The sequence below is a fragment of the Hypomesus nipponensis genome, chromosome 8, assembly GCF_054491055.1.
Source record: "Hypomesus nipponensis isolate SF chromosome 8, ASM5449105v1, whole genome shotgun sequence".
NCBI classification, from domain to species: Eukaryota; Metazoa; Chordata; class Actinopteri; order Osmeriformes; family Osmeridae; genus Hypomesus; species Hypomesus nipponensis.
The window spans coordinates 7,712,843-7,723,475 of NC_140368.1; positions in this window are offsets into that span (position 1 = coordinate 7,712,843).

The following is a 10,633-nucleotide window of genomic DNA, read 5'->3' on the forward strand; positions in this document are numbered from 1 at the left end:
CTCGGGCAGACGAAGGGAAGGAGTGAGGGAGGAGGACTGGAACGAGGGAGCCAACTCCGAGAAAGGTGCGTCACTTAGTGTCCTCAATTATTCATCGCAACAAAAAGGTGCTGAGAGCGTCGGGGGCCGAGCTGTCACGGGGCCACAGGAGTCAAACCTACACCCGCCCACATCCTCATTTCGGCTGCCACCTTACCTCACCCCTCCCCCACCCCGCCTTCCTCCTTCTCCACGGCTCATGCTGCCCTTACCTCACCTCTCTCTGTCTCTCTTTCTCTCTCTCTTTTGCTCTTGCCCCTCCCTCTTTTTCTTCCTCCCTCAGCCCCTCCCTGTGCGAGGGTGTGACCGCCTCTTGTTTGCCAGTGTTCTATCCCCTGACCCGACAGGAGAGCCTGACTCAGATGCCTTCCACAGAGGCAAAGCCCCGACGATGAGGAGGATGAGGATGATGTCACCGTGATGGTGAAGGGCGGTCCTTTTCCGCAGAGGTGGTCCGATGAGCACAGTGTGCATGACATCAGCGCGTGGTGACATCATATGGCATCATGGACCTTACGGGACACGAAGGAACAGCTTTCCTCCAAGAAGTGGGGTGAGGCAGGGAAACAAGTTCTTGAACTCTTTTCGCAAATGTCTAACCGACTTTTGAACACTCGCCTGTCACACTTAGCTAGATACAAACAAATAGACGCTGTTGTCTTCACCTCCCATGTGATACGTAGGCGCTTCTACACACACATACTAACATTCACACGCTGGTGTTTGAGCTCATTGTCCTGTCGCTGTGGTTGCGCGAGGGACTGGCTTTGAGCTTCGTCACTGGGGTTTATGTGACACCCTCTCTCTGCTCCTCTTATCATGTTTTGCTTGAAATGACCCCAGACAGGTTCCTTTCATGGCCTCGTGAACATACAGCACAAGACACATATGAGCTCCCAGCTGATTGTGTCTCACGGATGCTTGCACACACACGCACGTTCACAAATGACACAGGTTAGACTGTGGAGTACTGTGCAAGATAATTCCTTCTTTGTACCTGACCGTGACACACGCGCACACACACACCATATCAGGTTTCTATGGAATGAAGAGACACACTCGATGTCTATCAACAGATTCACTTGAAATCACCAGATATTGAGATACTTGTCTGTCCCTGGAGTGTGTGCATGTGTGTGTGCTTATGTGCACTCTGTTGTGCTCATGTCTGTTTCATGATTGTGTGTGTGTGTGTGTGTGTGCAGCCCAGTCAGCCTTCTTCCCCTTGTCGCGCAGCGCCTCATTTGTTTCATTTTGATGCTCTGATTAAATATTTAGAAGCACGGTGTACTTTCCTCAGAATCAGGTGTAACTCACTCCTGTAATCTTAGATAGTGCGCAGAGCCGAGTTCGGTAATTATAGTGGAGTATTCCACCTGAAAGAGAACGGGGAGCTCGGGGCCTTGTTATTCACGCCTCCCTCGCCCGGTTCCAACCTGCTGATGTGTTGACTCTCTCCTCCAGCTCTGCTCCTCCAACTCACTGCAGATGTAATGGAAGTGCCGCTGTTCGTTTGAAGCAGGACATTCATCTTCTCTCTTTTACCTGGTGCTTCTCCTTCCGTTAGCAGATCTCAGAACTGTACCAAGAATAACTGATCGGGTTCTTACTTACAGAATGTGATGTGGAGGATTAAGGCCCCTCCTGTGGTTGATCCAGGTGAACCAGGGTCTGTCAGAAACAGACCAGTAGGTGGTGCTGTTCTGCATCTGCAAGAGACAGGCGACATGACTGGGGACATAGCAGGTATACTGCTGTAGAACTATACAAACAAGCATTGTGTCGAAAGTTCAAAAGAGCTACTTTGTTTTGTTCAGGCTTTTCTTTTTGTTAGTAATGTATGTATTTCAAGGTGTGTTGTTCTTCAAAGAAAAGAAAATACCTCAATTAAGGATAACCAACTAAATCCAAACCATGTCTCTAAATTCTGTGGAAATCGGTTTTAAAGATATCAGTCAGATTTCTCTTTTAGAGAAAACGAAAACATAAAATTACAACCTCCCCCATAAGGGCAAGTTTGGAGATGAAACTATGTTATAATTGAAGATGTAACTTGAGCTTGTAACAAGCTCTATTCATTTCCTGAACACATCAAGACATTAGCAGTCTCAATCCTCTCTGAATGCTGTGTGTGTTTGAGCATTTGTGTTTTATGTAGGCTAAAGTGTGTGTGACTGTGGACGGCGAGGGTAACAATAATTCCAGTTATAACTAAACAGTGTGAGCCTTCAACAACACATCAACCACAATTGTGTAGTAGCACCCCTAAAACATATTTATAAAGATGTCATTGTATTATCTGTGTGTTTATATGTATATTTCTGTACAGTTTACAGAGCATACAAACATTATGAACATGTAGGCGCATTTGACTGATGCTGACATACACGTATGTCATAAATACACACACACATGATAGATTGACATACATACACATGGACTCAAGGTATTGTAGTCTACTCTGTTCCTGGATATGTCAGGGCTATTTAGTTCTGGCATGTCTTCTTCTGGCATAAACCATCCTTGCTTGTTTCCACAACAAGCACACCACGACAGTGTAGAAAAGGTTTGATTGCTTCTCAACATCTGACTAAGAACCAAAACCTCGTCATGGAAAACAGTGTGCTAACTCATACACACACACGTACACACACAACTAGTGTCAACCCATACGGAAAATATCTAATTTCTTACATGTGTCTGTGAGTGTGTGTTATTGTGAACAGTGTTCAGTCCACCAGAAACCATGCCTGTCTTTCTATTGGCCTTTCTGCTGTTGTTCTGTTTGGAGAAATGAGAGGTCTGAACTCATCCACTCTGACAGCTTAGAAAATTAAAAGATGAAACATTTGAACCTTATTCGATGTGTTCCAGAAGGGGGAAAAGAATAACACATGATACAACTTTTTAATGATCTGACAATTCAGTTTATTCCTGTCCAAAATATTGTCAATGAAGTTTCTTGAGTGATATTGTGGAAGCATGTAAAGCTATCTTTGGTTGTGTGGTTGTGGGAGTAGTTTGATTGTGTAATAGGAACCATCTTGGAACTTCGAAAGACTATGCTCTCCCGTATACCATGTTATACCTCACTGGTGGTTCTCCTTGGCAGGTGCTCACACTTGGAGCTTTTCAGGGCCCAAGTGAGTCTTCCCAGAGAGCTGGGGAACGTTAAATTTCACATTATTTCAGAACAATAGGTCATTTCCTGTTGGCTTCAATCAGAAAAGTTCTAGAGGCCTTGCCAAGCTCCAGGAAGGCTGTGAGGGAGAGCTTGGCACCTGAGAGGGACCAAACTGGAGTGATGGATGGGCAGGTAGGCTGTTTCCAAACACTGTGAAATCAAAGGTGCTAATCTGGTTCGAGTCATGGTTGGCATGAGTAATGCTAGCGTTCATGCTGGATGGGAATTGTGGGAAGAAACTGTGTCTATCACTCTCCCTAATGTTTTGTCTTCAAAATGTTTCCTTGATGATGTCATGTTGATAGCCACATTTCCTCATTATTGAAGGAGGCTTTCTCTTGCTTATTGTATTGGTAGTTTGGTGATGGTTTTAAGTGTTTCTCCGATTTCTAAACTCTGTTTGAAAAAAACTCAGGAACTGAAGAGACCCAGATTAGGTTGCCTTTTATTTTTCTCTACTATTTCAGACTCAATCATTTACAGCCAAGGCATTAAATTAAATCTCTTTGGATTGGTACTTAAAGGCCTACGCCCCTTGTGCGTATTTTCAGGGGAGGAGGGGGCCGCAGATGCGTGTAACACCTTGTGTGTTTTATTATTGAAACGCTTGCCGCTGATTAACACAAAGATGAAATGGCAAAACGCTAACGTGTGATTTCCCATGGGGCTTATGGCCTTCATTAGCTGCAGGTGTTAGCTACGCTACGTAGCTAACCTTCGTAGAGAAAGGCCTTAAAAAGTATTGATGCCAATTATGCTTCCCGATGTTTTCAACCAATTCTATTATTAAACTGAGGGGTAACTACTTACGATTGTGAAATGGGTTGGCAGGTACTTGACTATAATTGTTTTAATTGAATTTGTTATTATTTATTTAAATTATTATTTATTTTTGTGTGTGTGTTCTTTTTGGTGGTGGTGCACGGCTATAAATTCCCCTGTTTATAAAGCTCCTGTGTGCACTGTTAAAAGCAGTCAGTCATTTAATATGGGTAGTATTGTGAACAGTAGTTCCTCTCTTCAGCCCTGCTCAGCTTTGTTACAATACGTGATACTATTGATTATGTTGACGGACACAAGAGGCCGTGCATGTTCGGCCTGCACCAAAACCGGCCTGTTGGAACGGCCAAAGTTTAAAGATTTAAAATGACCTAGCTACTGTGGATCTGGTTAGAGTCAATCCTAGATGGATCTATGGATCCTGATTGGCAGGTGTGCGAGATGAAAATGACTCTTATGAGTAAACCAATGGATGAAGAGTGAGAATATTGCTTTCCATTGAGAGCAGCCATCCATCTGTAACAGTGCCAACTCATGGATTCTCCTACTGCAATCATGCCAAAGGGATGGGAGTGCATTCCCTCCTTTTTCTTTTTTTTCTCTCTCTCTCTCTCTCTCTCTTTCTCTCTCTCTCTCTCTCTCTCTCTCTCTCTCTCTCTCTCTCTCTCTCTCTCTCTCTCTCTCTCTCTCTCTCTCTCTCTCTCTTTCTCTCTCCCTTTGTCTCTCTGTCTCTCTCTCTATCTCTCTCGGTCCGTGTTCCCTCCCTCCATTCCACCCCTCCCTGGACTTGTCCTTTTCTGCAATGCTGAGTAAGCGGGCTGTGGCGCGAGAGACAGAACAAGCCTCCTAGCCTCTCCTTCTCCTCTCCATCTCTTTCTCTTTCTTTTCCTCTACATCACGGTAGATTTATTACCTCACCGTTTTCTTCCTGTAAGCGATGAAACGGAGGGTATTATTCCCGGGTACTGACAGGGAGAGGGAGAGAGTGTCCCTGGAGGTGTGTGAGGGATGGGGTGGGGGTGGGGTGGGGGTGGGGATGGGGGGGAAATATAGGTGTGCGGCCAGCGCGGAGGGAGGAGAGAGAGGAGGGGGGAAGGTACTCCAGAGCTGTAGCCTGACTCATCTAAACGCTATGGAGAAGTGGCTGAGTTTAATTGATTCTGACAACCGGGGTCGGACTGCAGCCCTCCCCCAGGGGAGGAACAGAGTGTGCGAATCCCCTTTAAAGCTCACCGTTGTGGGGAACGGGGGCTGGGGCCAGAGGGGTGGAGGTGCAGAGGATAGCTTGTTACACCCCCACACAGCAAGACACACACACACATACATACACACACAGCTACACACACATAGACTTGGTGTTTTTTAATATGATTGCTTCTTGTAACAGTAATGTCCACACACTCTCATTATCCTACACGCACCTCTCAATGAAATGTATAATAGGGAGTGAATTAAGACAGATTAAAATGTGTGAAGTGTGAGCGGACGATCCTCTGTGGCATCTCACTGTGCCCTCCAGCTTTGTCTATGCCATCGTTAGTCCACAACGCCCCCCCACCCTCCCATGCATGGGCTAATTAACCTATCAAATCAGTGAGGGGAATTTCCCGTCCTGTCTGTTTAATTGCAAGTTGGGGGGTGCGAGGGGATGGAGATGACTGCACTGGGGTGTCGACCAACCACGGAGCTCCTCTGTCAAAGTCAGCCACACAAACACAAGCCTTTACACACCTACACGCGTGCAGACACGGGGGTGTTTTCTGCAAGGCTTGGTCGAGGGATGTATCCCCTCTCCCAATATACAATACATACTCACTGCACCTCACCCAGACTTATTAATTATTATTCCAGTATTATTCATCCATTGCTCATACCTAAATAAATAAATAAATGACCTACTCTGGCTCCTTGGCTTCAATTCAGGCATTGACGTGTATAATGCTTGTTCTTTTGTGTAATGTTTTATGTGTGTGTGTCGTTTTGAGCTTGTTTCTTTGTGTCCACATGCGTGTGTGACTGTGTGTGTCTCCATACTCCTCGAGACCTATTTCATTAACCTTATTTGTAAGATCCTTGGTAAATGTAGGTTACCACTCAGGCAGACATAATTCCCCAAAGGCAGACATTAGCATCCTGTTATCTCCGACCAATCCCTGGAGCTGGAAAGATGCTCCGCGTTTCAATAACGTCAGTCTATATCTGTCTCTAAGAAAAGAAGAGTGAGACAGAGAGAGAACAGAAAGAGAGAAAGATAAACTGAAAAGCAGATACTAAGCGAGAGAAGCAAAGACGGAGTGAATACGTGAGTCTAATAGAAAAATTGAGAGAAAAAAAAAAGAGAGACAGGCCTTTCATGACCTAGTAGTGGCAGTTTAGCCTTCTAAGTGATAGATCAGAACGCAGAGAGATGAAGTTATGGTGCATCTCTTGAAATGGGGCAGAACAGATGGCAGATGTCCCCTTGGGCAAATGGCGCCAACCCCATTGAACGCTGGGAGTTCTTGACCATCTGGACCGGAGCAGTGAGCACCGTCCCGTAGTGAATTCCCACCGAGGTGACATGGAAACGCTCGCTGGGCGCATGCTGGCAGAACTAGCAAAAAACATAATGTCTGCATGTGAGCTTCAACCATGTGTCCCAAATAGAGCTGGGTCATCGTATCACTTGGATAAAACATCCTCTCTAGAGCACGTAGGTAATCGACTGGAGCTAGCACAGTGTGTAACAGCAAATATTGAAATCAAACATGTTACAGTAGCTGCTTTGAGCAGCCATTAGTCTTAAGCCAATCAGACTGCTCTCCTTCTTCTGACTATTTACTGTAGAATAGCTAGCTCTTAATGATAACCGACTTAACTTGTACAGTATGACGGCATCACCTCTGTACCTGCCTCCCAGACTCCCTCTCCTCCAACATCTCTCCATCCCCGCGCTGTTTAGGGGGTCAGTCACAATCGATGCCCCTCTCTTTCTCTCCTCTCTCTCCCCAGCAGCTGGCCATCAATAATTCACCTGACCGCCTCTGTTCTTCATTAGATAGCTAATGTGACTGGGTGCAGAGAGCTGAGCTGCTTTGAAACACGACACCCCGACGAGGAGGAGGGCAGAGGGAACATCTGAGCCCTTCCTGGGAGGTATGTGTGCGATGGGGAGGATGGCGTGCGCACGCGTGTGTGCGTGCACGCGTCGGATGCACATTAATCAACACAACTGTTGTGCTCATTCCGGCTTCACAGGTATTAAGCCTCGAATGCTTTTGAAGACCATGGGCCACGGACCATGTCTCGATGGTGCGATGGCGACAGTTTAAACACGAGCGGTAAACAGAGAACCCTGTCACCCCAGGAGTCAGGTGTCTTCTTAGGTTACGTTACACCTCACCTGGTTGCAACATCTGTAGGACTCACCGCTCATGTTTTTATTGGTCCATAAATCTGTGCCAGAGGTCTGTTGTTGATAATGGCGTGGCTGGCTCCAGACCCACTCTCCTGAATAGTGTTTACGGGGAACCGTTTCACTTCTAGTTGGTGCTCACGTCACACACACACGCACACACACATGGAAGTTGGATTTGAGTTGGAGAAGTTGGCAGCCCCTGGTTGCTTCCATTTCTATCCCCAATGATCATGTTTTAGTGTGTCTGGTGTGTAGATGTGTGTGTGAGTGTCAGTCTAAGTGAGTCTGTGTGTCTTTGATCTCAGCCCCACCCCCACCCCCACACACATCTTACCCAGGAGAGGCTAGTGCCGGCCCTGACGAGGTGGGAGGTGGTGTGTGACGGCTGGGGTTTTGTGTTAACTCTGATTAAAGGGAAATATGCATCAGCATTCCGGAGCTTTCCGTTTTATCTACTCCCGCGATACGCCGTGCGATGGCGTCAGTAGATTGGGGGCCGATACACGAAGGCTGTACTCCTGCTTCACAAGCTCTCCTGCAGAACCTTTCACTGGGAACTAGCGTTGTGCCTCTTTCAAATTCAATACATCGAACACAGGTTTCACTAAGCCAACCTCAATCTGTCGTTGGTCACTATACCTCCAGGAGGACATGTGGTCTTGCCAGTGAATCGCCTCAGCTCTCCCCAGTCCGGTAAGGAATGCAGACCCTCGGGTCTAACCGTGTTGGAGGTGCACGACCTGAGGCCAAAGGGCAGAGTGCAGTGCTGCTGTGATTTCAGGTGCCTTGTCTTAGCCTGTCTACTCCTATTTCAGGGGTGGCAACAGAGCTGAGGGGAGAGGATCGTCTGAGTCTGGAGAGGGAATGGTAGGAGGAAGGATAGTGTGAGAGAGGCATGACAGGGGGGTGGAAGAAGAGAGGGAATGAGAAAGGGAATGAGGTTACAAATGAGAAAGGAGAGTGAGGTTAGGAGAGGGGGGAATGATAAAGGAGAGAGGTAAAGAGAGGAAGGGAGGGATTCCCCTAATGTATTGTTAGCCCCATTCATTAAATATGAGCCCATCACAAGGCATTTGATGATTGTGTTGATGCGTGTCGCAGGCACACAATATCCTACCCCTCCACTCAACCCCAATGGGAAGTCTTCTGGAACATGAATCTTCATGACTGTGTTCATAGAGCTAGAAAACAGTCTTTATTCGTTGGAATCAAGTCCTCATACACTGCACATTTATAGGGCTGCAGGACCTCATGCTGATTGGATTGCATTATGTGCACCACACCATAAATGGGTTCAACATTTTAACTTATGAATGTGCATCAGATTGTGTGTGTGTACGACCATAACTGCTTTATATAATGTACATGTCACTTTAGTCCCAGTAAATATCACAAACCTTTTTTATTATTATTCATTAAGTAAACCATACTATATTTTTATTTTTTTAAATTTAAGGATTTTCAGGTACACAGTCACTATCACAAAACACTTTCAGCCATTTTTGACACAGTCACCATTTTGTGGAACAAACAATATATTTAACTAGATGATTCTTCACACAGTTTTCTTTGTTGTACTAAGAGTCACTGGTGTGTTCTGGTTTCACTAAAGGAGGAAATACACCTTGGTTTGGGTCACAAACACAAGAAGAGAGCTCTACTTGGTTTGGGTTGCCAGACTTGAAATACATCTCGGCCATTTCCTCCATTGTAAGACAGAACAAAGCAGCTTATTCACTGTTTTCTATGCAAATATATATTCTCCATATATCTATATATAATCTATCTATATAAGTATATTTTGTATAGATCTATATATATATAATTTGGTTTGAAAACATTCAAGGTACATTCACTTACCCTGTGATTGTTTTTCTTTTTCTTCTATGAAAAGGTTACACAGTCATAAAACAAATGCGGATACTTCTAGATTGGAATTTCCTGACCCAAAAAACACAACACTGAACATCCTCATGGCAAGTTTAGAAACGTGGAAATGCTGGGTATCCAATGACCAACTACCCACGTAAAACATACCAAAATGAATAATATTTTTCTGTCTTTCTGAAAACATATACTTTTGTATAGGAGGATGCGACAGTTTAAATACTCTTTTCATTGCACAGTGCTCAGATGCACAAACTCCACAGGCTAATAATTCAGGCTGTTAGCTAGCAACAACAGACGGACGCAGTCCTGGTTCTATCCTTGTGTAAAACATGACAAACCTAACAAACAGTTTTGTTGAGTTTAAATCTTCACTCAAACCTACAGTGCGCTTCGACCTTAGCCATACCACAGGATAAACACATACACTGTTTATAGTACTGGAAAACAAAATGATGACAATGCTTATATATATATTTGTCAGGAGACAAATAAAAACAATTCTGAAGGCAGTTTTTTATTTTGCTGCTGGTGAGAATGATTTTCCTTCCATGTCAAAGTTTAGAAAAGACCCGCCGTAATATTTGGTTGAATTCCAAAGTTTAAAATGATTTAAATTTCACTGATCACATAAATGTAACTTTGTTGGTCAATATCCTGTTAGTAATTGTTTTGTCACCAATACAAATTCAAGGCAGACAGTACGCCCTTACTTTGAGACTACGGTCTCAAAAACAGCTTTACTGTGTCGGTAAAAAACACAATAAAATAAAGAAAAACATGTCAAACTAATATACAACAAATGACTACAGAGGAACAAAACAGTGCAATCCAAAAAAAGGACAGAAAATACTATAAACTATACATAGTGGATTCTCTATTAAAGTTTCCCACAAGTATCATTGCACCATGGTCATCTGTAAATGTTTCTACCCGAGGTGAATGACGTTGGAGCTACGACACTCTTGGGAAGCTCCGCCCTGTGTGCTACTGAGGGTTGGGTATCAAGAATGAGTTCCAACTTGGAACAAAATGTCCAAGAACCGTGGAGTCGATAAGACACGTGCATTTAGATTCTGCTTCGGTTCCTTACTTTTGCATATTTTAGTCACACTTCCGAGTGAACTGGAGTGAACCTTTTACAGCCCATAAAAGTTGCACTGCCAGAACCTGCTATGAGGACCTACTGTCACGTCATTTGTTACGCAGTACGTCTACCAAGCACATGAGAAGAGACATATCAACATCCTGGAGCACCCCAGATTCTGCAAGTTGTAACCATAGCTACGTCTAAAACTCAGGTACAAAACACAGCTGAGCTTAAATGATGAATGATGTCTAGAAAA